Here is a 27,341-nt window from a genome sequence, read left to right as displayed (position 1 = left end):
TTAGGCAAGTATTTGAATGAGTTTTAGGTAGAAACATCTAAAGCCACAGAAAGCAACACATGAGTTTGCACAGACGTTTCCTGCTTGGTCTAATTGTTATGTATGTGTCAGTTGAGGTGGTCGTAGTTAAAGCCACAGATCTGATTAGATCAGTTTTCATCTTAAACACAAAATGAACAAATATGGAGAAGACATGTGAGTATCATAATGCCAAAGTGGTAATTGTTCCAGCAGTATTTTCCTCTCCTTGAATTGCTTCACAATACCCTGCCCATGTCCCTAACTGAAGTCCACAGCTGCCCCTCACAGTAATGCGAAGTCTTGCCCAAAGCACAAAGGGAGCCTGTGTGAGGTGTTCACCTACTCCCACCCCAGCCCGCCTCTCTCCTGCAGTGTGGCTGATGTGCTCCATTTGCTGGATGATGGACTGAGCGAGGCAAGGCAAAAGTTCACACACCTTTCCTGTTCACGTGGTTGGGAGGCCGGGTTGACCCTGCCGAGCTGCTCAGGGGCCACCTCCCATGTGCCACTGCTGGTTCCTGGCCCTCCTTGTGCTACAATTAGTCCCCTTATTTAAAGCCAGGCAACGCCTCTGTTGTCCTAATGCCATAACTGCTCTCAACTGTGCTTGAGCTGCTCTTTCCTTGCCAGGGATGGAGAAAGGAGGGGATGCAGAGAGAGTTTCTTTGTATACAGTCAGTCAGTACCAATATAACACATAATGAGCATATGGTTTAGTTAATGCACCATTTTTGCAAAGACAAATATTTTAAGCTACTTACACATATGCTACAATGTACTGCAATATCATATAAAAAAGACTGTGGGTTGGAGTTTGATGAAGTCAGTTTCCAGGAATATTTTTATCTAATAAAATTACTACTAAATCGAATAGAAAAGTGTGAGTTTACGCCAGGATGTACTCAGCATGTGTGGGTAAGAGGCTAAAACAAGTAAAACAAATGGCAGAGCCACCATGCTTCCTCTTTTCCCACAATTCAGCTGTCTCAGTGCAAATGATCTGCCAGTGACTGAGCACAATTTGGCATCCCTTTCCTAGCAGCACCACCACCTCCCCTCTGACCCCCACACATGAGCACCACCCTCACTTACCCTCTCTTGTGAACACACTCCACTTCAGCCCAGAGGAATTCATTTTCTAATTTTCCTTGACTGAGAAAACAATACACATGCCTTAACAATGTTGACATCTCTAATGCCTTAAAACGCAAGAGTAATGGAGCTTTATTAGTAGTAAGTGGATACACACACATTACAAACACACATACAGAGCTCCTTCAATGTACTACAATCTTCCTCACCTCTGCAGAACTATTAGAAGTGAAAAATATCAAAATAAGGACAGACTTACAAACTCAACAAAAGCTGTAAAATTTTTCATTGATTAATTAACCAATGATTCGTATTTCTTTAATCTGAAATGTACTTTTTGTTCTTATAAAGGTGTTGTGTGTTGATTCACCTCCTGTGAATTCTTCATTTGTGGTTATACACTAACCATGGAGTAACAGATTTGGACTTTATATGTGATTTATTTTTATTGGAAAAAAGGTCAGGCAGTACTGACACACATGTTCACTGTCAAACAAACAAGCTGATAAATTTTTAAAGTTGTACATTACCGCAAGGTTATTTACCAGGAAAGTACAAAATGTACAGATTTAGAAAAAAAAAAACCATCCTCAGGCATGATTTTAAATGAATATTCTCAAAAGCAATTTTTTTAAGTCGTGTTATATTTGTCCTACTTCGGTCATTTTTCATTTAAAGTGCTATTGATGTTAAACTTTTCACCCAGCCAATCATTATACACCTTTTTCCAGAACCGAGCCAGAAGTCCAGCAGCTCCAAGTGTGCTTGTGCTTTTGTGGGTCAGCGGGTGTCAAAGGTCACGAGTTTCACTACGTGACAGAGACTGCATGTGTCTTTGTTAATTCTTCACAAATTACGGACACAAAGCTTTTGTGGTCATCCTCTGTTCGTTTATGACAGTTTTATACTCAGCAGGGCCATAATCCAAAAATAAATCAAGTACTTCATTCACAGTTTGTCATTTGCTCATTATGGCCATACTCCATAATGAGCGAGAAAAATTGAAAATCCATAACAGATCATAATTGATTAGTATAGCAACAAGCCAGGTTTATATTGGATACAACTGTTGGCAAACATGTGCAAAGTTTCATTTAAAATATAAGATGTTAGAGTTAGAGAAAAATACAAAAACTGTTTAGATCTCGAGTATTTAAACACAAGTAATGGGGTAAGTAATATACAGTTACAAAAACAAACAAGTATTATATCCATTTAAACCGAAATTTGGATTGATTAATACTGCAGCACTGCTGAAAAGCTTTGGCTCGTTCACACGATGAAATGGATTTAATAAAATGGATTTGTTCATGCATTGTTCGCATTAGGTTGCAGATTAATGCCATTTATTTATAAAATTTAACACATTTCTGCAATGGTTATTTTCAGAGCAACAACTACTGGGTCACAAATATAAATAAATAAAAGTACAACAGGTTATGTAAGTTGCAGATCACGGATTTTCTATTCAGACTATTTGTGACATTTTGCTCTGCGATGGTTTTCATCCCTCCCAGGTTCAGCTCTGGAAGCTTTTCAAGCCAAGTACTGGTCTGACAACTCATTAACCAGTTTGTCTCCCATGAACACCTCTCTCTGTTTTAAAAGCTAATTGTTAGCCAGGTTAATGACAGCAGCAAGTTTGCTTCCTCAAGAAAAGGCAATTCACAGTGCACCTGTCACATTTCCTGTAAATTAAGAATAGTGGTAATACTTGAGCATTCCCACACTTTGTAATATATAATATAAACAGACAAAGTGGTTTATTTGGAATTAGTCAGCAACAGTGACACATTTATTTAGTAGTACATTCCACTTTAAAACACAGGAAAAAACAAATTGTCTTCCTTTTTTAAACTTTTTTAAGTTGGCTGGTACGTTGTGAATTGAACCTTTTTATTATTTTATGTGATTTTGTGTAGACCCCAAAAAGCTTGATATGATATGATATGAGGACTGGAAATAAGGGCAACAGCTATCTTTCTTATACATAAAAGAATCTACATACATAAATCTACATATTTACATACAAAAAATACATATTTTTAATCTTAATCAAATGCAGTTCTATTCCCTGAATGGCTAGCAACTACATTTACCACACATATAAACATGACAATGGCATGGATCTTCTAAATGAACTCTTGTCTAAACATATTCAAAAGAAGAAAATAACTCTCACCATGTAAAAGTCAAGTGAGCCTCAAGTTTAAAGGAAATATCTGGAATAATAGCCCAAATCTAATGTCCCAGTATTTAATTTACATGAATACATGTGCCGCAACCAGCTGAAACGCTCTCTTGTCGATATAAGATTTCTTTTTGACCTTCAAGAGTTGACATCGCTCCCATGTCCACGAGTCCCTGACCTCATTGTGTCCCCAGCCATTTATGTGTTACCATAAAATCATCTGTTTCTGGCAAACCAGCCATTAAGTGAGTTATGCCTGACTTGGCAGCCGGGAGGCAGCAAGGAAGGCTGTCCAATCCTGCAGACAGGCTAGTTCTAGTTCAGCGGCCCACACACACAAAAAAAGACCCCTTCAATCATTCCCATGGTTCTTATTCTGGGCAGCAAGCATGGTGTCTACAGTTTCCCAGGCCCCTCCTAAAAAATGACACATTCTCAGACCAGATGCTTCAGACAGCCAGTACAGAGCTGTGATTATTAGCAGGGCCTTCTTTTTGTGAGGGCCAGCCTATTTTTAACCAGGGATGAAAGTTTGAATATCCTTCCACCCCTTGAGCACACTAACAACTGCTGCCAGATATTGGAGGCTTTGAGCCCAGACTAGGGGTGCCTGGAGGGCATTGCTCCTATTCGGAGCAGCGCGGCAGCGCTGTGCGGTGTTTCTGGCAATGCTACATTTACTTTCTCTCGCTGCACAGAGCCCACAGATGACTGCCAAAAAAAGGGACCATCGATGAGTGATTGAGAATGCTGTAAAGTTGCCTGGACCTTTGTGAAGACATGTGACCGCCTTCTTGCTCGTTCGCTGGCCAGCAGTGATTGCCAGGGGCATTCCAGGAGGGTATATTTCTCATACATTCCTACATGTTTGCATAGGACTCTGCTGTGGGGGCTGTCATGAGCGAGATGCAGACGACAAGCTGGGTTCTAGAGCAGAATGAGGGCTGTCAAAGCTTCGCTGTATTAGATGATGATGAAGAAAGACAAATGCTTACACACAGGACAAAATAATGCCTGCTGTGCAGAACAAAGACAAATGATTGCTTTCGGTGACTTACTCACTCAGTCTGTCAGGGCGGAGTTCCCTTCTTTGGTGCTTACTCAGTCTGGAATGGGAAATGACTCTGAAACAGAAGATTGGTTTTTTGTTATTCTGCACTGGCCTTCTGATCTGCACCTCTGCCAGCTGAATGTTGAAAACATGAAAACAGTACACACACACACAAATGTCCATTGTGTCAGTGTGCGTACTCTCCTTAAGTGTTCCTGATTTCACAACACGATCAAACCCACACGAAGCTGAGATTCAAATTCCTCTGTGTGCTATCTGTACAGTAGGGGGAGTGATGGGGATTTAGTTGGGAGGTCAGAAAAAGTGCCATTAGAATGCATCATTGTAAGACCTTGAAATTTGCTGTGTTTAGAGGTCTTGGCTCCGGTACAGTTTACACAGTCTGGGCCACATTCATGCTAAGTAGTTTCTTCAAAGACTCTAAAATATTACAATTTGTTTTTAAAAAAAAAGGGGGGGGGGGGGGGTTGTGGTCAAAATAATCCCCTGATTATAATGGTTTTCACTGTTCATTGAATCGACAAAAAAGGCTTAAGGAAACAGAGGGAAAAGTCTCAAACTTAAACCTTTTCAATCTTTTGATTTCAAGAACTCCAAAATTTAATGTTCACATATTTGGCAGTTCATGCCTCAGCTGAACATCAGCTGAGAGAGGTCTAACACAAGGCTGATGATTAAGTGAAAATCAGCCCCCCGCATGGTATTTGGTACTTTAGCTGCGTCCCCATATTGTCTGTAAACAAACACAGGTACAGATCATGCAAATTGTTTTTGCATGCACATGCAACCGATAAGCCTGATATATCGCTTTAACAAAGGCTCTCTGCCAAAGAGTACGAATTCCTCCTGGCCCTCAGACTTCTGCAGGCGCCATTCACCACTGCTCTGGAAATTACTTACCCAAGGGGAGAAGAGAGAGAAAGACTATTTTAGGAGTTCGCCTAAAAATATTTCACAAATAATGACAGGAATGAGTGTACATAGGTCAATGTGAGTTTATGAGTCACTAACAATGCCTGGGATTGTAAATGGCTTGGAAAACGTATGTGATGCATAAAGTGAAGTGAGTGTCTGTGTGTGCAGTCATTCTGTGAGGAGGCTAAATGGAAAGAACATGCAAAGTTCTCTCATTCTTTTGCTCTCTTAGGCCCACTGTGTCTCCCCCTTCAATCAGTCTTTCCCTCATCTTTCCATCTCTCCAGGGAAGGAAAGTCTCCGAGTTTCTCAGGAATGTTGACTTCTCTGTGCTTTGGTCCCCAGAGGGATGTTGGTAGGGGTCTTGACCCTTCTTCTCCTGTATCCCTGGAGCCTATCAGCTAACTAAGTTAGCATGAGATAACTCTCTCCTCCTGGCCCCTATTGTAGCCTCTTACGCTACCCTCCCTTTTTGTTTCCTTCACCCAGGGCTAATATGAGGCAGGGCTTCATTAGAAGCAGGAGAGGATCTATCAACCTACCTTCTAATCTTGGCCTGTGACAACATTTCTCTTTCTACCCTTCTGCACACTGGGGCTATCTCCTTTGCTAAACTGCTAATGGGCATCCAGGCATGTGTTTGTGTGTGCTGCAGTGATTCCATTTATATTTCACAATCATACATTTTTCATTTAAAGTATCAGGTTAAACATGAATTTGTGAAATGTAAGAAGTCTGTGTAATTTATATCTGATCACGTTCCGACTAACAGAAAATATTACAGTTGTGTAATATCATAGAAAATGTCTTACAGATGCCCAGAGATACTGAATAATTGCGCGGAGTTCAGCTAACCTCCCAAGTACGTCCACTAAGGTTGTTGGTGCTGCTACATGACCAAAAGCCTCTGGGAGCATTTTGTATGTCATCAGAGCTGCACAGGTCAGTCACTTCCATTGTGTACATGGGCTCTGATAAGAGGTATAGGGAAGTGGTGACACATAATTGTTGGAAACTCTAATAGGAAACTGTTTCGGTTTTGTTACATCAGAAACAGCGCTGAGCTCTTTTGTTATCTAGAATTTTATTTGAAATTGTGGTTTGCTTGTTTCAAGTAAGAATCCAAATGACACAAAAACAATTTTTGTGTGAACTAGAGCAAAGATCTCCTCCTCAATAACTGCTTTTCTTATGAACACTTGTAATGATGAACTATTAATCAAATGTTCAATAGATTTTGTAAAAGCATCAATTTTTGCTGGAAGCATGGTCTCTTTGTTGGGAGATGTTGTCATTAAAGTCACACCAGCAAACAGTTCTTTACTTAAGCTAGCATGTTTAAATGTTTGGTTAAGCTTTGTTATGTAGACATTTCACTCATACAATTTTTATTGTGTTTTAATGTTGTTAAATCTACAACAACACGCAGTCCAGGGATGGTGGCAGTAGTGATGGCAGTGCTGTATCTGTGCAGGATATTCTTCTTTGCTTCTTCTCTGCTGCAACCTTTCTATGTCATGGAGGCTATATTCTTCAGTTCCATGACTTAAGATGATTGTAATCTGTCTCTTGTTTATTGTGTATTTTCTCAAGCTTTACTTATTTCCCTGTAAGGTCAGTAACCTCTCAGTTTTCTCCCACACACTCCCACAGTATATCCTGGCTCTAACATGGATCTACCTCTTGTCCTCCTCACCCCTTTACATTGCCCGAGGTTCCGCTTGAACTTAGGGACACACTTTGTCCCTCAGTGGGAGAACTTGGAACCAGAAGGAAATAGGCCTTTTTCCCAAGATTAAGACAGGCAATGCTCAAGAAAACATGAGGATCTGCTTAAAAAATGTGTCACTGCAGGGAGATGGTGCTTAGTACTAACGCTGAGACTCATTCTCTCATTGTGACTTTTAAGTCATTTAGAAGGTCAAAGCTGGAATGCAAAGCTTCAAATAAGTGATGCATATTTGAACTTGTGACCTAAAATCTGGATTTGGTTAATCTTTTACAAGTTATTTGATGCCATTATTTGTTAGTGCACCCTTGTTGTGCCATACTATATATAAAACCAAAAAAAGTCGCTATTATTTATTATTTATGATTTCCATTCTGGAACTGAAAAACAAAGGAAATGGACAAGCCCATACCTTGTTTAAAATGAACCACAGTATTTTCTTCCCCCTCACTTGAGCCATTTATTGCTCGTCTCTTAAATGAACTAGCTGCCTGCAGACGGATATTACTCACAACTCCAGTGACTGCCAAGTTCTGGTCTGAGGGCCATTAAGGTGTTTAAAGTCAGCCATTCATATTTGTGCTGGATAGCCTTTCTCTATTTTAAATATTCCCCTGAAATTTTTAATGAAATATAGCCACAGCGATTTTTCTGAGAGTGCACCGCATAATGCCTTTCCATCCTGCATAACCAAGCATCATTCAACACCTTAAACGTTATACATGCAAATTATACCTTTGTATTTGCCTTCAGGTGCAGCTGCTATATTTTAACCTTGAACTAAGTTACATTTGAAATTTCTGGCTTTACTTCCAAAGTCCAAAGACCCGAGCGTTAGGTTAATTTGTTATTCTAAACTGGCCATAGGTGTGAATATGAGCGTGAATGCTTGTCTGTTTCTATGTGTCAGAATGTGACAGGCTGACAACCTGTCCAGGCTGTGCACAGCCTCTCCTCCTATGGCAGCTGGGACAGGCCCCAGCCTTACTCTAACACTAACCTGAATTACATTACATCAGAAAATGGATGGATGGATAGATAGATGGATGAATAATTGGATTGATAGTTACGTGCCAGTGCATGTATACTTACAGGTGGGAGGGACCAGGGCAGGGAGTTCAGTTCTGCTGGTATACATTTACAGCTGTAAGCAAATTAAGTTATAGTTAAGTTATTGCTGCTCAAGTTAATTATTCAGTTAACAGTAGTTTAGTAGTTTAGTGTTTCAGCAGTGCACTGTAACGGCTTAACACAGAGAATTTATGTCTCTGTGTTCTCTGTTAAGTTATTATATTGTCATAGTGTGAAGCTATTTGTGGACCATATGAAGAATAGCAGCTGCATCGGTGTACCTAATAAGGATCCATATAAACTAAACAGCAGCAGCAACTGATGTAACATAACTGAGAAGTTTGTGCTGAAGAGTCAGTGCATGTCAGATTTAGTAAGTACCCCTCATGTCTCTTTGGAACTAAAAATGAGTCATTCATAAGCTTATGCTGTTAGTATGATCTCACTTGAAAACCTGCAAAACAACTGGAAATGTTGGGGATAATCTGCTTCTGGACCTAGAGAAAATGCTTTGTACACACAGATATTATTTTTGTGCTATTACAACTCACACATACATACTGTGCAGAGTTTTAGTTATGCATTCAGGTTCATGATGTAGCTTAAAGTAACTTGTTTATCCTTAAATTTGCTGTGTAGTCAGTAAAGCTGGCCCAGTGTATAGATTTGTTGATTATATAGGATTGCCTCTTGCAGTTCACAGTCTACTGCTTGACCTTTGAGCATATTTACCTCGAACAACCAGCATACTAAGTGATCGAGGTAGAGATAAATGCATTGACAGCATGCCAGCGTCTGCCAGAGTTGCAAGCTGTAACATTTTAATTTTGTTTTGATCTTAACTGGTTATGCCTCTCTTGTATTTTCATTGACTTCATGTGCAATCAAACCACATCAGAAAATGTGCACGTTCTGTCTGAACACATATGGTTGGCTTCAAAATCAGGGAAATCGAAATCTGATCTTGTTTACCAGACACAACTGTAGAACTTGCACACATATGGGTCAGTTATGGTATGAAGTATTGTGTATTGTCATAGGGAGAAATTGTTTAAGGAGTTTCTGAAGGCCAAATGCCACATGTGGTGGTGGGGGAGTCATCTAGCCTGGCAAAACCACAACATGGTTGCTCATAATCATCAACATACGAATATTATCTTCGATAACTTGCCAAAAGAAACAAGTATGTGATTCAAGTGCATTTCTATATTAAATACATCCGTAACTCATCTGGTGGATTTAGATATACAAGTCCAGTACTTATTATAAATTTTCCTATGATGTTGTATTGCTACAACAGTTTTCATTTTAAAGGTTGCACTTGCAACTCAAATAATGTCCTAATTATAATCATGTATACAAATCAATCAAATATCTGTTCAGTATTTACGCCAAAAAAAAAAAAGTTTTTAAATGAGTTCTTAATCAAATGATTTTAACTCCCTCTCTCTTTTTGGCAAATGATTTGCACATAATAAAACAAGTGTTAGCAAGTAGAGATTGGGTATTTAAACTTGTAGATAAGTATGTAAAACAACAGTTACAAAATTATTTATGGCACGGGATAGCATGGTGGTGTGACGGGAATAACCACTGCCTTGCAACAAGAAGGTCCTAGGTTTGAATCCAGTCCTTTCTGTGTGGAGTTTGCATGATCTCCCTGTGTCTGTGTGGGTTCTCTCCTTCAGCTTCTTCACAATATGCATGATGGTTGTCTATTTCTCTGTGTTATCCCTGCAACAAAGTGGCGATGTGTCCAGGGTGTGCTATACCTCTCACCCTATGACAGCTGAGGTACACTTCAGCCCCATCCCACCAACCTGAACTAGACGAGCAGAAAATAAATTGATAGATGGACATTTATGGTATGGTGAGTTATTATAGTTACAGGAAAACGACAGTGAAGGTGACTTTGAACACATCTGTATTTGCAAATACAAAAGCAAGATAAATAACCTACACTAAAAAAAATGCAAAGGTATCAAAATGGGTTGAGCCAAACTGGCTTTTTGTGTGCTTGTGGAGACAGTTCCCTTGGGTGTACTTTACCCTAAAGACTAAGGCCATGGAGTCATCCATGCAGCTTGAATTACACTAGACCCCTGTGACCTTAGAGTCACAGGGATAAATGCAAACGTGACAATGTGGATAATTGCCCACTAAAGATAATGAACTGTTGACTGAGATCAATGTCTCTCCCAAACACTTTTACCATGTAAACTAGTACTAAATTAATTTAAGACTAAAATGTCTGAAAGCTCTGAAAAACTGGCGGCCTGAGACACCCATTCACACAGTCTGCCCAAAATGTGTTGAGGGGCAGCTAACTAAACACAAGTGTCAGTCCAAGTAAACATACGCACATTTTGCGCTTTCAAGCTTGAAAGCTCTGAAACAGGGAAACAACAACATGCAGACATTCACAAATCAGAAACAATCTAGACATAACACAACTTGCTTTTGTGTTATGTAGTATATCTTCCTACAATTTCTGTAGTGTAATCAAATTTTAAAATGGCCAGGCCTATATTAAACTGTGTCAAATAAGGAAAAATAGTGTCGTGTGTAGCACAGTGAAACATTGGGTTGAGGATATTACATTGCTAACTTTGCTGTTAGTGAATTTTTAAATAACTGCTAATGATAAGTAAAGTAAAACGAATTTCCTGTATTAAAATTGGATAAACATGGATACCTGTAACTTGCTAACACAGGGTTACTCAACTACATGATAACAGTCATTCTCTTGTTTTAACCTCTGCTAAGATAAAATCACATGAAAGAAGCAACATTGCTACATATATAAAAAACATGTTAAAAAAAACAGTGACATGCAACACAGGGAATATAGGAATATTTGATCGGAACCATTAACAGTGTGCATCAGTCACAATTAACACATATTTTAAATTGCACATAGTCTTAAAGAAGGAGGACACAAGCACACACTTTGATTATGAGAAAGTACATGTAAAATGAAAGCACCAACAACTATATGTCTTCATCACACGCTTGCTACAGAGTGACAAGCGATAACTGGCTTAAAAAAAAAAGGACTGACCGTGATTAGGACTAATGTATGGCAGGAAAAGAAGCAGTGATTGGGTGGGAATGCTGCTGATGGGGGCTTAAGTGAAGGGGACAGAGCAAGGAAGGTATAGTGATGTTTAGGGCTTTGAAGTAAACACGATGAATATCTTCTGTGTTTATCCTTTAATTTGGTGCCCAATTGTGAGAAGATTGGTTTACAAATTGAAAAATGAAGGTCAGGTGCAGAGTCTGGTAGTAATACTCACCTCTTTTTAGTGGAAAGTGCACACTCAGATGCTTACAGTATGCACACACACACAAATATGCAGAGAGAGAGATGCCTGCCGGCAGAGAAACTCCCAATTTTCTCATGTCCTATTCAACGAGCTTCATCTCAGTCCTTCAGAGTACCCACTTCCATGAGGCTCAGCCACTTCCCCACCTTTAACAGGCGAGGGAAAGTTCGCATTGAGCAGCACGTTTTTATTTACAGCAGTCAAGGTGCTGCCCCTAAAGTCTCCGTTAATGCATTTTTGTCACATATTTAAGAAAGTCAGATGAGGGTTTAAGAGAATTGTGGAGCGGAGACTGGAGCCCTAACTTGCTACTACTCTCTGTCTATGGAGACTAAGAACATCTTGTTTTCATTACTGGAGAGGCAGGGGTGGGGGGAGGGCAGAGAAAAAAAAGAAAGGGGAGTAGAGGTAGTAGTTTAATGTGGATGTTTTATCTGATTTTTTGCGTGTGTGTCTGTGTGTGTGCATGTGAACAGTAAATATGTTTTGTATGTAATGGTCAACACAAGTACTGCCATTAGCCCTGTAGGGAGATGGATCAGAGACTGTGAGGACAAAGACAGACAGAGCTGACGACATCCAGATGACAAAACATCACCCTTTATGCAGAGCTATCTGTCATCAAGGAACTGTGGCTAACTCATGTGACATTACTAAGCATCCTGTTTTGTTTCTGCTGGGACAACTTCTTGTTTGAATCAGTTACAGAGCAGCATTTTGTATGAACACTCTGATAATGTGGTCATCAATCAAGATTCGCCTGTGAACCACACCAGAATGCACATACTGTACACAAACCTTTGATTCCTGATTCGCCTGACCTCACCACCTTACCGCTTTCGTTCATGAACCGCCGACTTTTCAACAGACCTGGTTTGTGAAGAACTGGTTCATGTACTTACACCCTTCAGTTCACTTCTAAAGCAAGACCACTGCTCAAAGACAAATAGCACCTTTTAATGTAGCTTCATTACTTTTTGTAATTACTTTTAAGTGATCTTGCTCCCACAAGTTGCCTTTTGTTTGCCTGACTTTGATTCCCTTGGCTTGGTTGGTTGTTCAGACGAAATACTTTGACTTTTACAAAGTTAGGTAGGTAATGTCTGTTGATGGGGTTGGCAGTTGAACAGCCAGACAGAAACTGGGGGGGAAATCTCTTCATGCAGTACCCTGCTTTGCTAAACATGCTCTCACTGGAAAAGAAGGAGCAGGTGACTATAAGTGTGAGTTTCTCAGTGCAGACACATTCACATAGCTGACTGGGCTACAGAGGTAACCTAATTTCTCAAATATCCCATATGTAAATCAATTTCCACAACTAAGAGTGGAGAATTACTGAAAAGCAAATTCAGCCAATTTTTTTTCTTGCAAAAGTAGATGCTTTTGCCATGTTTACAGACTGTCTGAGTGTGCCTAACTTAAAGCTTGAACATAATCCAGAGTTTTGTTTATATTACACTCGATATGCATGAATGACTGTGGCCACATGTTGTTTGATGTATCTGGATTTTGGGAACATTTTCAAATCAGGAAACTGCAATGCAAGAACTTTAAATTAGACTTTAGATTGGGGAATTTGATGGGACACAAGTGTGGAAAAATGAAAAGATTCAAAAACAGTGACATCAAAACATCAGACTTAAAGTCTACATAAGGTTCTTAACGCTTTACTAGTGGGACCAGCATGTAAAGTATGTGGTCTGATATTTTCTCGGGGTAATTTGGTTAGGTCTTTACAAGTCAGGTGGATAAGCAGCAGAAATCCATCTTTAGTATTTAAAATGAGGAGAATTTATTTAAAGCATTATAGCAGTGTGTGAATAGATCTAACAAGTAGATGTTAATGATGTGACAGCTGGATTGCCACATCATGAAATGTCTTCCTAAACACAGTGTTGATTTTTTATGCCTCTACACCAGCATCATTCTTGCATGCTTCAGTCCATCTTAATTTTGGGAATGTGATAGCTCTTCAACACCCTTAGGGGTTAACTTCACACTCATTCGGAACTGATTGCTTTTTGTCGCTAAATACTTAAGCTAACTGTGAGCTCACAAAATGTGTTTTGACCATAATCCAGGAATTGCTGGGTTAATGCTGATCAATTACAAAGTGTTAACATTTTATGTATATAATGGAAGTGAAACTGTGTGGTCATCATGGACAGGTCACCAGTCTAATTCAGGGCCAACACAGTGAGACGGATGACTATTCATGGCCAGTTTAAAAACACCAGTTAAACTAACCTGAATTTGTTTAGACTGTGGTAGGAAGACGGTCTATACAAAGAGAACCCACTCACACACAGTGAGAACATGCAAACTCATTCACCACTGTGCTGTTCTTAAATTACATTGTTTGGCAAAAAAATATTATGCAATGTTATAAATTATTCAGGAACAGAAGGAAAGATTATGACCATATCTCATATTTGGTAAAATACTGAATTGGTGTCCACCTGTTAAAGTCTTCACTACATATTTTATGAGTCCAACATGGAATTAAACTGCGCCTTGACTGATTATTAGTGGCACACAACCACAAGGCAGTAAGCAGGGGTTAAAGCAGGGGAGCAGCATTCTGGCAACTTCAGTTAATGAGTTATTAAATCCAATAGGCAGGTTCATGCATGTTCCTGCTGAATGAGTTGACTTTGTTGTTCGTGTGCAGCCTGATGTTGCTTCCAATGACAGCATAGTTATATCTGCTCAGTAAAAAAAGACCAAAAAATGACATTTCATTGTGAGCTTACACCTTAAACATGTTCTTTTTCCTTCTCATTCCCGGGATGTGTTCATTATGCAATTGTAAAGTTGCGGACATGGTACTTAAACATCTTGTTCGTTTTTTAAAATTCACAGGTAATTTTAAACACAACTTTTCAAGCAGCTCAACAAATATCACCAAATTCACCAACTGTGCGCATGTTTTTCCCTGCTAGTATTTCACATGGACAGAGAGAAAGTGTGCAACACTAAAAGATGGGGAAAGATGTAAGAAAGAGAGGAAAGGAGAGGAAGACAAGATATTATTTTGAAAGGTAAGCACTGCTCAGCCAGTGGATCTTTATGAATTTGAAATTTAAACTGTAATACAGTGTCCTAATTCATTTTAGTGCAGGCTAAACTGGTTAATTTGCAGTACTATGATAAAACTTACAGGGATGCACTATGTTGCACTGGTTTCATCTACTACTTGGTTATATCGAGTTCAGCAGACATCAATTTTAATGTAAGTTGACAGAGAGAGCGAGGTTTAAGATGTGAGAGATTTGTGACGTTTAGCGTGTTTGGAGTGTGTAGTTAATGTGTTGTCTTGTGTAGTTAGCATGTAGTGTTGTGGATAGTTTTGTGTTGTGTGTCAAAACAATGAGGCGACTGCTGTCTCCAGGTAGAAAAAGGAGTGATACACCTGCTGCTGTCAGACCTGCAGGTATCAGGCTGTGATGTTCTCCTTTATAGTGGACAGAAATATTTGGAGTGGCACAAATAATTTGTGTGGCATCATATTGAATGCAGAACAGCTGATTGTTCTGTAAATAGTTTGAAATGGTTATTTAAAAAATTAAGGTAAAAGGTAAATGGATGCAAATAACTTTGTTGTTTGCAAAACTTGTGCATAGGATTTTAAAATTGACAATTTATATTTGCATTTAAAGTTATGAAATATGATTCGTTAAACATGTTTGTGGTTGTTACAGTAAAAAATATAACTTTTTCTACTCTGATTTTATGTTTTTTATCTGATTTTAGATCAGTTGTGTTAATACAGTATGTCAAAATGAAAACATAACTGTAAATTCAGACACGTGAGGTTGTGCTGAAAAGGATGATACCAAACAAGGCAAAGTAAATCGATTTTAAAGGTAAAATGTGGAGGGAAAATCAAAAGTAGTTAAAAATGGCCAATTATACCCTGGACCCCAGAGGGTTAAAGGTTGTTTTTTTTTTTTTTAAAGTAACGCAATAGTTACTTTTCAAGTAATTAATTACTTTTAGAATATTGTAACTCAGTTACTAACTCAGTTACTTTTTTGAAGAAGTAACTAGTAACTATAATTAATTACTTTTTTCAAAGTAACTTGCCCAACACTGACATTTATACTAACTTTACAGTGTCTAGTGGTTGGTATATTCTTATATCTTGTTGAATTCATTTGGCTAAATACACAATACAATAGGAGCAGCACTGATCACAGTCCATACAAAAAGAAATGTTCACTGGAGCTTGCAAAACAAATTATTCTCATTTATTCCTAAGCAATTCTTCTTTCAGAGTGTGCCCCTATAAATCTATCTTAGGGCTCCCCCCACCTGCCAAATCCGACTTTAACCCCTGGTAGTAAGTAAGGTTAATTTAGGCATGATTACAGTCACTAGATCAAATACAAGCAGGCAAGGCGTCAGATCTTCTAAAAACACCACACATGTACAAACATGGAGAGAGAAACAATCACATCCTACCTGAGACACCCTGTTGTTACCAGCAACAAGGGAGATAACACTGCTTCCTCTCCTTCCTTTGGGTTTGACTTTATCACTTTACATGTGTGTTTATAAATGGAACTATCTATTCATACAGCAAGACCAAAAACCCTCCTGTCTTCCTGCTAATGTTTGTCCTCAGGCATTATCACGGCCACAATACTGACTATATTGACCATCAGTATCAAAGCATACAACACCGTCTGTGTCCTTTTGTACTTTTGATCTCTGCATTTGTGACTGTAGTTTTATCAGATGGAAGAGTAAAAACTCCAAATGTATAACATGTGAATACCTCAGGAGATAATTGCAAAGATAAAGCAAAATTAAGAGAGATTTCAGAGTGTGGTGACAGCGTAGAACAAATGTAACTTTTCAGTCAGCAACTAAATGAACGCAGCTCTGTGATTTAGATCTAACATGTAATGTAGTAAGCTAAGGCAGCACGGCCGGTGTCTTCATCCTTTGAAAGCTTTTTGAAGACGGCGGCAAACACGTGTTATGGAAGTGTCAGGAAACAGGTGCTTTGTGGCTCAGGCAGCGCTCCCTCTTTGATATCCTTTATAAGAAACAGACGGTAACTACCGGGTGTGTCCATAAACACTGAAAGCGCAAGTCTGCAGAGACCCCTGCATGTCAGTTCCCTTGTGCTATTAGCTGATGAAGGATGGATTATTCCAACACTTTTATTATGATGGAGACTTAAACATTAACCATATATTTAAAAAAGTCAAACTTAGTGTGAGCCCATAGTTCCATATACTGATGAAATATATCTTTAAAATTTATACAGTTCTCTCATACTATCCTCACTAGAACTATTCAATTTACTCAAATTTCTTAGGATCATTTTTAGGATATAAACACATTTTTACAAAGCATGGTTAATTTGACTGACTACTTTAATACCTTTTTGTCAGATCACTAAACTTTACTTTGAGAGGCCGTGTAGGTAGTACTCCATGTCCACATGCTGGACAATTCCTGGGCAAGATACCGAACTTCAAACTGTCCCCTAAGCACCTATCGGCATGTGGTAATCAGTGTTGGGTAAGTTACTTTAAAATAGTAACTTAGTTACATTACTAGTTACTTCTCTCAAAAGTAACTCAGTTACTTCAAGTTACTCGTTACTTTCAAAGTAACTAGTTACTAGGGAAAGTAACTTTGGTTTTACTCAGAATTCTCTTGTTAATGTGTTGCTTCCATAACTTTGCCAATCTTCTAGCTTGCTTACTTGCCACAAGTGCACTGTGCCACCTACCAATAGAAAGAAAAAGATAATGTGCATATTTCCACGAGAGAAATCCCACGCCTGGACCGTCATTGACTGCTGCCATGATTCTAGCCTACGTCACAGTGTCATCTGCGCCTTTTACATCCAACACAAAAACTGCAGTCGTGGTGCTTTCGATTGTACTCAGAACTCGGAAATTCTGCCTTCCGAATAGGAAGATGTAGGTAACACCAGACTGCAGATGAGCTGCATACAGAGCTGGACTGGGACAAAAAAATCATCCCGGGCATTTTGACTAGAGACTGGCCCACCATTATAGGAAAAATCATAAAGCCTTTGAATGAAAATAAACACTGTTGTGACAGTGATGTACACTGTCTGATGGTATATATGCATCAATCTATCAATCGTTTGTTGTAAGATTCAGATAATTATTTTTTAAAAGCTAGACATTTTAAATGAGAATAAGAAAGAAAAGTATTTCTTTGTGCCCCCCTTTCCCTGTTAATGCCCTACCTGCCCCCCTGGCAACACTTTGCTAGACCCGCCCCTGCACAGTTACCAGCTGTCAGCTACTTAGAAAAGGATCCTGGGGTTATTTGTCTCTCAGAAACAGTTCATAACTTCCCTTCAACTCATTCATGTCACCTAAAAGGTAAACCTGTTTCTCCATCACCTGTTCAGCTCTGATGATCCAGTAAGGACATCCTGGTTTCATCTTCATGTTTCCCTCTCACCAGATAACCAAACCATATCATGACCAGCAGCTTTTTTGCAGCTGTGGCTCCAGCAAACATCAGCTGATACTAGAAATTAATATTAAATAAATTCTAACAACAGCTGATCAAGCTTAAACGTGCTGCTGTTGTTTAGCGCGACATCCGCTGGTTTCCTCTTTCGGCGCAAAGTGGGCGATAAACACACAAGAGAGAAAAGACGATCAGCTGATCATTGATCAGTTTTCATGATTGAAGTAGAAACGGGAGAGGGAGGGGAGAGAATGAGAGAAGAAGAGGCAGCTGTGCAGCAAAGACACAGAATAACTCCAGCTTTGTGCCTTTTCCATTGTAGCTGAATTACGGGACAAACTGTTCCTTTTCACCTCAATAAGAAACGCGTAATATTTTCTCTGAATACCAGACGGGACGGTTGGCAACTCTAATAACTTATGAACAAAATAAAGTTTAACATCGTTAACATCATAGCACCACCCAGCTGTATAGAAACTCCGTCATGCTAGCTAGCACGCAGTACGGAAAAAGTCAGAATAACGAAAATAAACTCCACCTAAACTTGGTTTATATCTGACCCAGAGAGACTGCAGGTCATAACTTCTTACCTGAAGTTCAGTTCACACTTGGACCGGCGGCCGCCTCGGTCTCTTTTCCGTCTGCGTCCCTTTTCCTTCATCCACCTGCTGGCCTCACCACTTGCTAATGTTACTGAATCTGTGGAAGCTCCGCGATAGCCACCACACGAAGTAACGAGTAACGACCCTATCCAAATCCCAGTAACAAGTAACGCGTTCCTGATTTTGGCATAATAACTAGTTACCGTGCTCGTTACCACAATAATAACGTAGTTACTGTAACGCGTTACTTAATAACGCGTTAGTCCCAACACTGGTGGTAATAGATAAAAAAATGCAATTAAAGTACATAGAATAAAGTCATGTATGCTTGAGTTATTCTGGTTTGTCGTATTTAAATACTTTGAGTGTTTAGTTAGAGTATATAAATACCAGACATTTATTTTGCTGTATCATTAAAGAACATGAAATGGGATATTCTTACTAAATATGAGGAAGTCTTTTAGATTTAGCAGGCAATGCTACTCAAAATGGGCCTTGCTTACTGCCTTGGCCTGTATTAGCAGTCACTTCGCTGATACCTATTAGCAATATTATATATATATATATATATATATATATATATATATATATATATATATATATATATTAGCAATCTATTCACACAGCTGGTGCCAGCTTGGAACAGCAAACACGCATTTGTAATTTTAACCTGATACTGTCAGCTTTACCTCTTCTATGACATTCAATTGAAATTACAGTGGTACTATAAAGTTTTGTCTGGCAGACAATAACGGTACGCAGCTCAAACTGTCCTGCAGTCTAAGCACAGGCATGACTGTTTAAATTGAACCTTAAGCAACATAATTTAAAACACATCTTAAAATGTTCTCATCTGTTCCTCGAGGTGACCCTCCAACAGCGATCACCTGACAGATGACTCCTCTTCCAGAGACATCAAGGCTGACCGTGTCACTCCACTGCGCCCTCCCAGGAGAAGCGGAGGCCAATATTTACTGACACGCTCAACCGCCACCCAAATGATGCTGGAACCAAAAAAAATAAAAATTGCTTCTGATGTGTTAATCCGTTCTGACACAGCATTGCGCCTCTGAATTAAGATGTCATTTTTTATCATCAAAGTGACACCTGTTTAAAATAGGAGGCCTGGGATGATTTATGTGACTGTTATTCTTGCCTGTGAGCAGAGAAAAGTGAGAGGAACTCGGCCTACGCGCATATATCATTAAAGCGTGGTTGAAATGACCTCACAAGGGAGTGTTATGAAATGTTACTATAGAAATTGATGTGTTTGAACAGCTAGATTGGGACAGCAGTTAATATGTTCAGATGCCTCACTTCCTACACGTTCCTGAAATTGTCATCTACCAGAACAAAGCATTATATTAACCTAAAGTAAGATTTAATACATGTGAGAATTTCCTCCATTACTGTATTTACTCTGCTTCATTTATCAAAGCCCGGCTCGGTGGTCTCTTAATACCACGGAGTGGCACACACGCTCTGTATCTTGCAGAACTGCACATAAGCATAAAAAGTTTGCTACCATCAGTATCACTGAATGATCAGCTTCCTGCATAGCTGAATGCTTTGGCTCTGTTAGCTGTCAGACTAAACTGTGGGGAGTTAGAGCATGTAGCCCAGATGTGAGCCAAGGTGTCCACCCTCTCAATCTAATCAGATTGATTAGGGGCAGTAATCTGCTGGGCTGGCACAGGACTCTGCTCTTCATGAGTCTGATCAGTGAGAACTCACAAGATGGCTGGATGTTACACAGTCCAGAGCAGCTTAGGACTGCCTGCTCCTCCAGAACACTGACATGAGAACCGTTAGGTAGAGTGGGGTTCTGACTATGGTGTACTGTGTCTGTTTTAAATCAAAACTGCGGTCTCAAAGAGATCAGGTCGCATTGGGCATTCTCAGCTGTAAGCATATTTTTATACTGTTTTTTTATGTAATATTGTGCCTTTTCAACTTGACTTCCTTCCATCGGATGGAAGCTGCCCGAAACTTCAAATCAAAGTAGTCAGCATATAAGAACTGGAGCTGAACTTATAAACAGGCACAGCAACAGGAGGTCTTATTCAGCTCCGGCCTGAATTTCAGAGTTTGAATCCAGCCCATAGAAATGATTCTAGAGGGATGTGGGAACTGAGATACTGGTGCTGACAAGCTCGCCAAATGATCAGAAAAGGAAATGCTGCTCTCAATGACCTTACTGTTATCCTTATGAACACCACATAAGTCTCCTTCTGATACCGGTCTGGGTCTGAACCATCCAATTCAGTCCCATCCCAGGAACTAGCCTTCCTCTCATTTCCTGTCTGTGAAACAGCCGTCTCCTGTTTAAATTATGCCCCAGTGCCTCCCCAGTTCCCTTGCACATAGCTATGCTCTCTCCTGCTGTCTTCCTCCTCTCTCTCCCGCTCTCTCTATCACTGTTGGCTGCAGCTGCCATGTTTTCCTGGAAGGACGGCAATACGCTAACTGGGTAGGCAGCTGTTTGATGACCTGTAAGGTTCAGAGAACAGATGATAAAGACAAATAAACGGCACTCTTTAAAATACCTTGAGGATTTGAAAGAATACATGGACATTTTTGGAAACGCAATCATTTTCTTGCTGAACGTTAGTTGAGAAGATGCTTCTCTAATGTCTGAGAAAAATGAGCAGGTTATTCTTTACTGAGCAATTGTTGTTTTCTTTTTTTTTTTCACCTTCGTGGTTCCAAAACACCAGGATAGCAGCAGTGAAAACACTGAGCTTTAGGCATTTTAGTAGAACATCACTATCTAGTGGGTAATTTTATGGAAGCTACATGAATGTTAGACATGTTAGAATTCCCCACTTTAAGGCAAAAATCAGGATGGCCATAGTCTGGTGCAACAAAAGAAGATAAGTTATATGGAAAAAAGTAGTTGGCCGCCTACGCAGTACACCTACAGGAGCTACATGGAAAATCATAACATCAAGCTCTTGTTGCACAGTTTTTGTGCTGATATGAATGCAAGAGGAACTGAACCAGGACAGCACTGGTGACTTTTACACACTAGCAGTCTGCACTTGGTGGCCCATTCTGAGTTGCTGTGGCTTCTAAATGCTTCCACTTTGCAAAATTACCACTTACAGTCGATGGTAAGAGGTAAGAAACTTTCCGCATTGGTAACACCCTCAAATTCAGTGAGCGATTTAAAATGACACATTCTTTCACAAATAATGTTTTAGGGGTGAGCGATATAAACGATATACGATAGAAACTATATAAATTTGGCCAACGATAGAGATTTTGACTATACCGCTTTATGCTGTAAGCTGGTGTTCTGACAGTGTTTGTCCCTTTTCATTTGCCTCAGTCTTCAATTTTCACAAGTTTCTCCTTCAGATGTGTCCCTCCCCTACCCCAGTCTCCACTCTTCACTTTGTCTCCTTGCTTTGCTACACCTCTCCAGTTGCGTGGCACCACACCTCCTGGTTGTTATCCTGATGGTCTCTCTCCTTTGACTCCATCCCAACCCTTTCATGCTGAGGCGTGACACGCAATGCCTTTAATGTGGCCTTGGCCCCATGTTCCTCCTGCCTGTTGGACTCATCCAGGAACAGTAGATCTCAGATCCACCCTGGGTGATTGATGGCAAGAATACCCTCTCCTCTCACCCTCCCCGCCCCAACCCCTGTTAGGGGGACAGCATAGCGTTTCATGAGCTCATCTGTGTGGCGCCCAGGAGCTGCACCTAAAATGCAGACTGCACTCATGTCTCGCCCAGTAAGACTCCCTGGGGGACACAAAGCATGTGTGACCTCCTTTTACCCAGGCTGCACCCCATCTACAAACTACTCTCACTGTATCACCATGGTCCCATTCTTAATTTGTAGTGACATACTTCAACATTTATCAAGATATACCATTTAATTTTACATCCAAATATGCCCGTGAATAAATAGATAACTTTATTTTGATTATTACAGGTAATTTCTGCAGTTTGAGATTTTGCCAAAAAAAATAAGAGAAATATCAGAGGAAATTTGAACAGTGTTGTTATTAAATGCATTTTTTTAAGCCTGGCTGAAGTGGAAAAGTGGACATAAAATAAAACTTCATGAAGCATTTAATTCATATAAGTCCAGTATATCTTGTGATTATGTCTCTACCTGACGTTTGCATGGGACTGTGGTTCTTTTATGAAGCAATATGGGAAGTAAGACCATGAAGTGAACATGTAACACAGAACAACTCACCTATTCTCACCTCAACAGCACTGAAAGCATCAAAACACTGTAATTAAATATAATTAAGGAGCTTGCCACATTGTCTCACCAGCTATTGTCTGGCAGTCAACTGCATAGTCATGTACCAAAATTTCATAATCTCTCCCTCTTTATTTTGTACCCTTCTCTTCAGTGTTTCAATCAAAAATAGGCAAAAACAACTTGAAAAGGTTTATGTTAGCCATTAATCAGACAAGGCAGATTTTTTTTTAAAGTAGAGTATAGTTGAGGTTACAGCCTGCTCCAAGACCCCAAGACAGGCCCCCATGTTACATATCTAATAATAATAATAATATTAATACTACTACTACTAATAATAATAATAATGATGATGGGGGACAATTGCAGTTGTGCTAAAAAAGAAAGAAAGAAAAAGAATAATAGACAGAAGCTACGGGATGGAAACAGGAAAAATTTTCCATCTCCGGCATGTTCAAGGTTCAAGGTTCAAGGTTCTTTCAAGGTTCAAGGTTCTTTATTATTTGTCACATGCATAGTTATACAAGTATAACACACAGTGAAATGTAGCCTGACACGCTCCTCGACATGTGCAAAAATTGGGGGGGGGGGTGTAGAGGAAGAACATTATATATATGTATATATATATATATATATATATATATATATATATATATATATATATAAATGGGAGATGCCCCCAAGGGTGGTGGAGAATGACCGAGCTAAGATCCTGTGGGACTTCCAGATACAGACGGACAAAATGGTGGTGGCTAACCAACCGGACATAGTGGTGGTAGACAAACAGAAGAAGATGGCCGTAGTGATCGATGTAGCGGTTCCGAATGACAGCAATATCAGGAAGAAGGAACACGAGAAGCTGGAGAAATACCAAGGGCTCAGAGAAGAGCTCGAGAGGATGTGGAGGGTGAAGGTAACGGTGGTCCCCGTGGTAATCGGAGCACTAGGTGCGGTGACTCCCAAGCTAGGCGAGTGGCTCCAGCAGATCCCAGGAACAACATCGGAGATCTCTGTCCAGAAGAGCGCAGTCCTGGGAACAGCTAAGATACTGCGCAGGACCCTCAAGCTCCCAGGCCTCTGGTAGAGGACCCAAGCTTGAAGGATAAACCGCCCGCAGGGGCGTGCTAGGTGTTTTTATATATATATATATATATATATATATATATATATATATATATATATATATATATATATATATATACACACACACACATATAGTATATACACTGGGTGAATGTGCAGTAGTAGCAGCAAGCAGGTGAATTCTGTACATTAATATGAATAGATATCTGACTATTTTACAGGATAGACAATATAAACATATTTAAAATTAAAGGAATTGGAATGTACATTGTGCCTTGCCTTGTAAGTCTAAGTTTATTGCTGACTTTTCACCTCCTATTTAATGCCACCTCTTTTCCATCAGATTTGTTCATCTGCTTGAGTTCTTCTCGTTTGTTTTATTTCGAGGATATTATCATGAAGACAAATAAAACCATCAACAGGAAAAATAAATGCAAGTAGACAACTTCTTCAACATCTAACATCTTGATCCGGATTGACAGTTTTATCTGACTAGCAATCCAAAGCAATCACAAGTTAGACAAAGAAAACCAGTAAAAGCTAAGCTATGAGCTGAAATATTTATTTTACCTTAAAATTAAATGATTCAGTGAATAGCAAGTTTTGCTTTTGCTCTAGCATTATAGCACGAAAGGCTGATCTTTTCATGCTTTCTCCTCCCACCTTAGCAGAGAGAAGTCTGTCTCCCTCTGCATGTGGGACATTCCAAGTGGGCAGGAATCTGAGGACAGAGATCACCTAATCTCTTTGAATGAAGTAGCACCTGTTGGCGCAGCGCTGGATGAGGAAGAAAATACCAAGATCAGTGGCAGCTCTTTGTTGACCCGATACACTTCCCCCGATGTATCAGCTGGCAGCTACTTGAAAACCAGTCGTCAGGTCCATCAGGATGACTGATGGACTCCATTAAAACTTTATGTAGACATATGTAGATATAGATATAATTCACATCACTTGTACTAAATTTGTGCTTGCAAAATTTAAGTTAGAATGACACAGTCTATAATTTAAGTTTATCCCATCTTAACCATGTTTACTCCATCTATAGACACACCATCAGCTTTATTTTATAGCAATTTGGTGCACATTTCTAAATACCCGTAGTTTTTCTGGAAACATTAGAGCAGCCTGATTAGGGCAACACTCTTACCTGATGCTGTAAGAGCGTTGCTGAGTGAGCCATCTGACTCAAATGAAACCAGATCATTCATTTAAGAATAGAGCACCCATTGAAAGGACATGCAATCCAGTCTACCAGTACCAGTCAAATTATCTCACCCAGCTGTTCACGAGGTGACCATGTGCTGAAGAGGACCCTGAGAGACTTGCGAGAAGGGGCATAAATCACAACTGAGGACGCTGCAGTTGTTGCGTGTGTCTGCATGTGGTGAAGACATTAGATTGTTGCCATAGCTGCTTCGGAGAAGTTGTCGTTAGAAGTGTTTGTGTTATTATTCTGATTACACTTGGGTTCTGTAAGCTGTCTCTTGTAGCCTCTGAAAATTGGAAGTGCAGAAGAGGTAATAAATGAAATGCAAGCTGAGTGCCACATATCTTCTTTGTGTAGACTAAAGTATGAATGTATCCACACTTTGGTTTATCCTGATAAATGATCTGGATTTCTCTTGGAGGGAAATTGTTAATGTGGCCAGAGGAGGTCTAGTTTTTCCTCTTGTCCAAGGTTATTTAAACTAAACCAACCATTCCTTTAAATGTCTCAAATCCCTTACAGCATGGGCCACAGCCTTAATGCCTGTCAAAGGAACGCTGCTTTGCATGTAGCCTGATTATTATCTGCTACACAAATTGCTAGTAGCTGGATTGTTCACGGCTGATGGTCCCAAAGTTTATGGATTGAAACTGTTGGAATGTGGACAATTACCACTTTCACTTTCTCACAAAAACCTTAATACAGTTTACATAAACTATTCTCTTGAAAATTCTACTTTAAAGAGCTATATCGGGCTCTAGGGCCAGCTCAAACAAACAGAGAATCTGCTCTGCAATTCAGACATTACTCTACTAGCAAGGACAAACAACGATGACGATGTTGTCACATTTCAGACTGTAGGCGCTGGCAGAATTCAGTTGTAAGTAGGCTTCATTTAGGTGAAATATGTTGTACCACCCACCACTAAGGTCTGCTCAAGGTTAAATTTTGCCAGACTTTAAGCTAGACTACTATATCTTTCTTGTGATTTAGGGGTCACGGAAACAGGAAACCGCAAAGAAGTTAGTCAGCAAACACCCGAACTGCTAAAAACGTTCTCCTCAGTTTCTCGCTGCTTATTGTGCTGATTTGTCACAGTGGTAATCTGTGTCAAAGACAGGTTATTTATTTGAAAAACAAGCCCTATTCTTTAGATGTTATTTTATGTATGTTCACGATTACTGAAAAGTACAGAGCACAGATTTCTTATGGGAATGTTAAAAATGCCACTATTTTAATTGTATTTAGAGACTGATCAAAAATGACCAGTCTTACGATTTTTATTGTGTGTGCTCATATTTTAGGGAAAAAGAAGTAATGCAAAAGATGAAATAGACTAAAAAGAGTTGACCTGTTGTCAAAAGTTGCTGAGCACCTAAGAGTGGTTGAACAGTTTAACCTATAATTACCACAATTAAAATAATACTCATATTAACAGAGAAAAATTGCTTCCAAATGGTCTTTCACATGCGCAAGAAAAGAAAAACAAAAACACATGGCACAATCTGGCTTCAGAATTCTGGCAGCAGAGCATGACATGTCAAATCAGAATTAATTTTGCATAGAAATGAGTAACTAGCTGCTTTTATGAATATACCACACGTGAGTACAATATGTCCAGTAGTGAACATTTTGCAGCGTGACCTTTGATTTTAATGTTCGTAAGCAGAATTCATGCGTCCTTTTCGATTTGTTGCTGTACTATCACGTTGCATGGTGGGAATTTCCATGTAACTTGGTGGACAGAGACTGAAGGCAGGAAAAACAACTTAAATGTGTGTTAGAACTGTGAGGGGACTCAAAAAGTTGCTCATAAGCCAGATAACTAAACAGATTAAGTAAGAGAGTGGAAGACAAGCCAATACGTGAACACAACGTGCAGTATTTGAACAGTAAATATGTGATTTTAGGAGATTTTGTGATTGATCATTTCCATTCTGATTCCTCACTTTAAAGTGGTCTCACGGGAGAAAGAGAGGGAAATACAGTAAATATTGCACATAACGCTCTGACGTATCACAACCTGTTTTGCAAGGAAAATTGTAGGGGTTGACATCAAAGTCAAAAGCCCACTGCCAAAATCAAAATGTCAGCCATTTGGCCTATTAAATTCACTGGACCCCTCACTCCTGTGATGAGGAGAAACAAAAGAGACTCCAAAGTCAACACAATTTTCTCTCTTTCTGACGAAAAAAAAAAAAGCACACTTACAGGTTTTGTCGCTCATAGACTGAAGAACACTGTTTAAGAGATCTCCAGTGGTATTACCGCTTTGTGGGGGTTTTTTCAAACTACCTCTGGCAATAACAACCTTATGTCCAGTAAGTGCCCTTTC

General features: G+C 39.5%; 1 long non-coding RNA gene across 5 annotated transcripts; it reads right to left on the bottom strand.

Moving 5' to 3' along the window:
• Window positions 1-1,454: 1,454 nt before the first annotated feature.
• LOC143413700 (uncharacterized) lies at window positions 1,455-27,341 on the bottom strand. Of its 5 annotated transcripts, none has more exons than XR_013094304.1 (4): window positions 27,218-27,341; window positions 8,113-8,164; window positions 4,363-4,428; window positions 1,455-4,262 (listed from the first exon to the last, which is right to left on the bottom strand). It is a non-coding gene; the product is annotated as an uncharacterized LOC143413700 (long non-coding RNA). The 5 variants fall into 5 exon arrangements; XR_013094306.1 differs by having other exon boundaries at window positions 1,455-4,231; XR_013094307.1 differs by having other exon boundaries at window positions 4,367-4,428.

The sequence above is a fragment of the Maylandia zebra genome, linkage group LG18 (assembly GCF_041146795.1).
Source record: "Maylandia zebra isolate NMK-2024a linkage group LG18, Mzebra_GT3a, whole genome shotgun sequence".
NCBI classification, from domain to species: domain Eukaryota; kingdom Metazoa; phylum Chordata; class Actinopteri; order Cichliformes; family Cichlidae; genus Maylandia; species Maylandia zebra.
The sequence above is the reverse complement of the archived record's forward strand: the minus strand, read 5'-3'. Positions and strand labels throughout refer to the sequence as shown.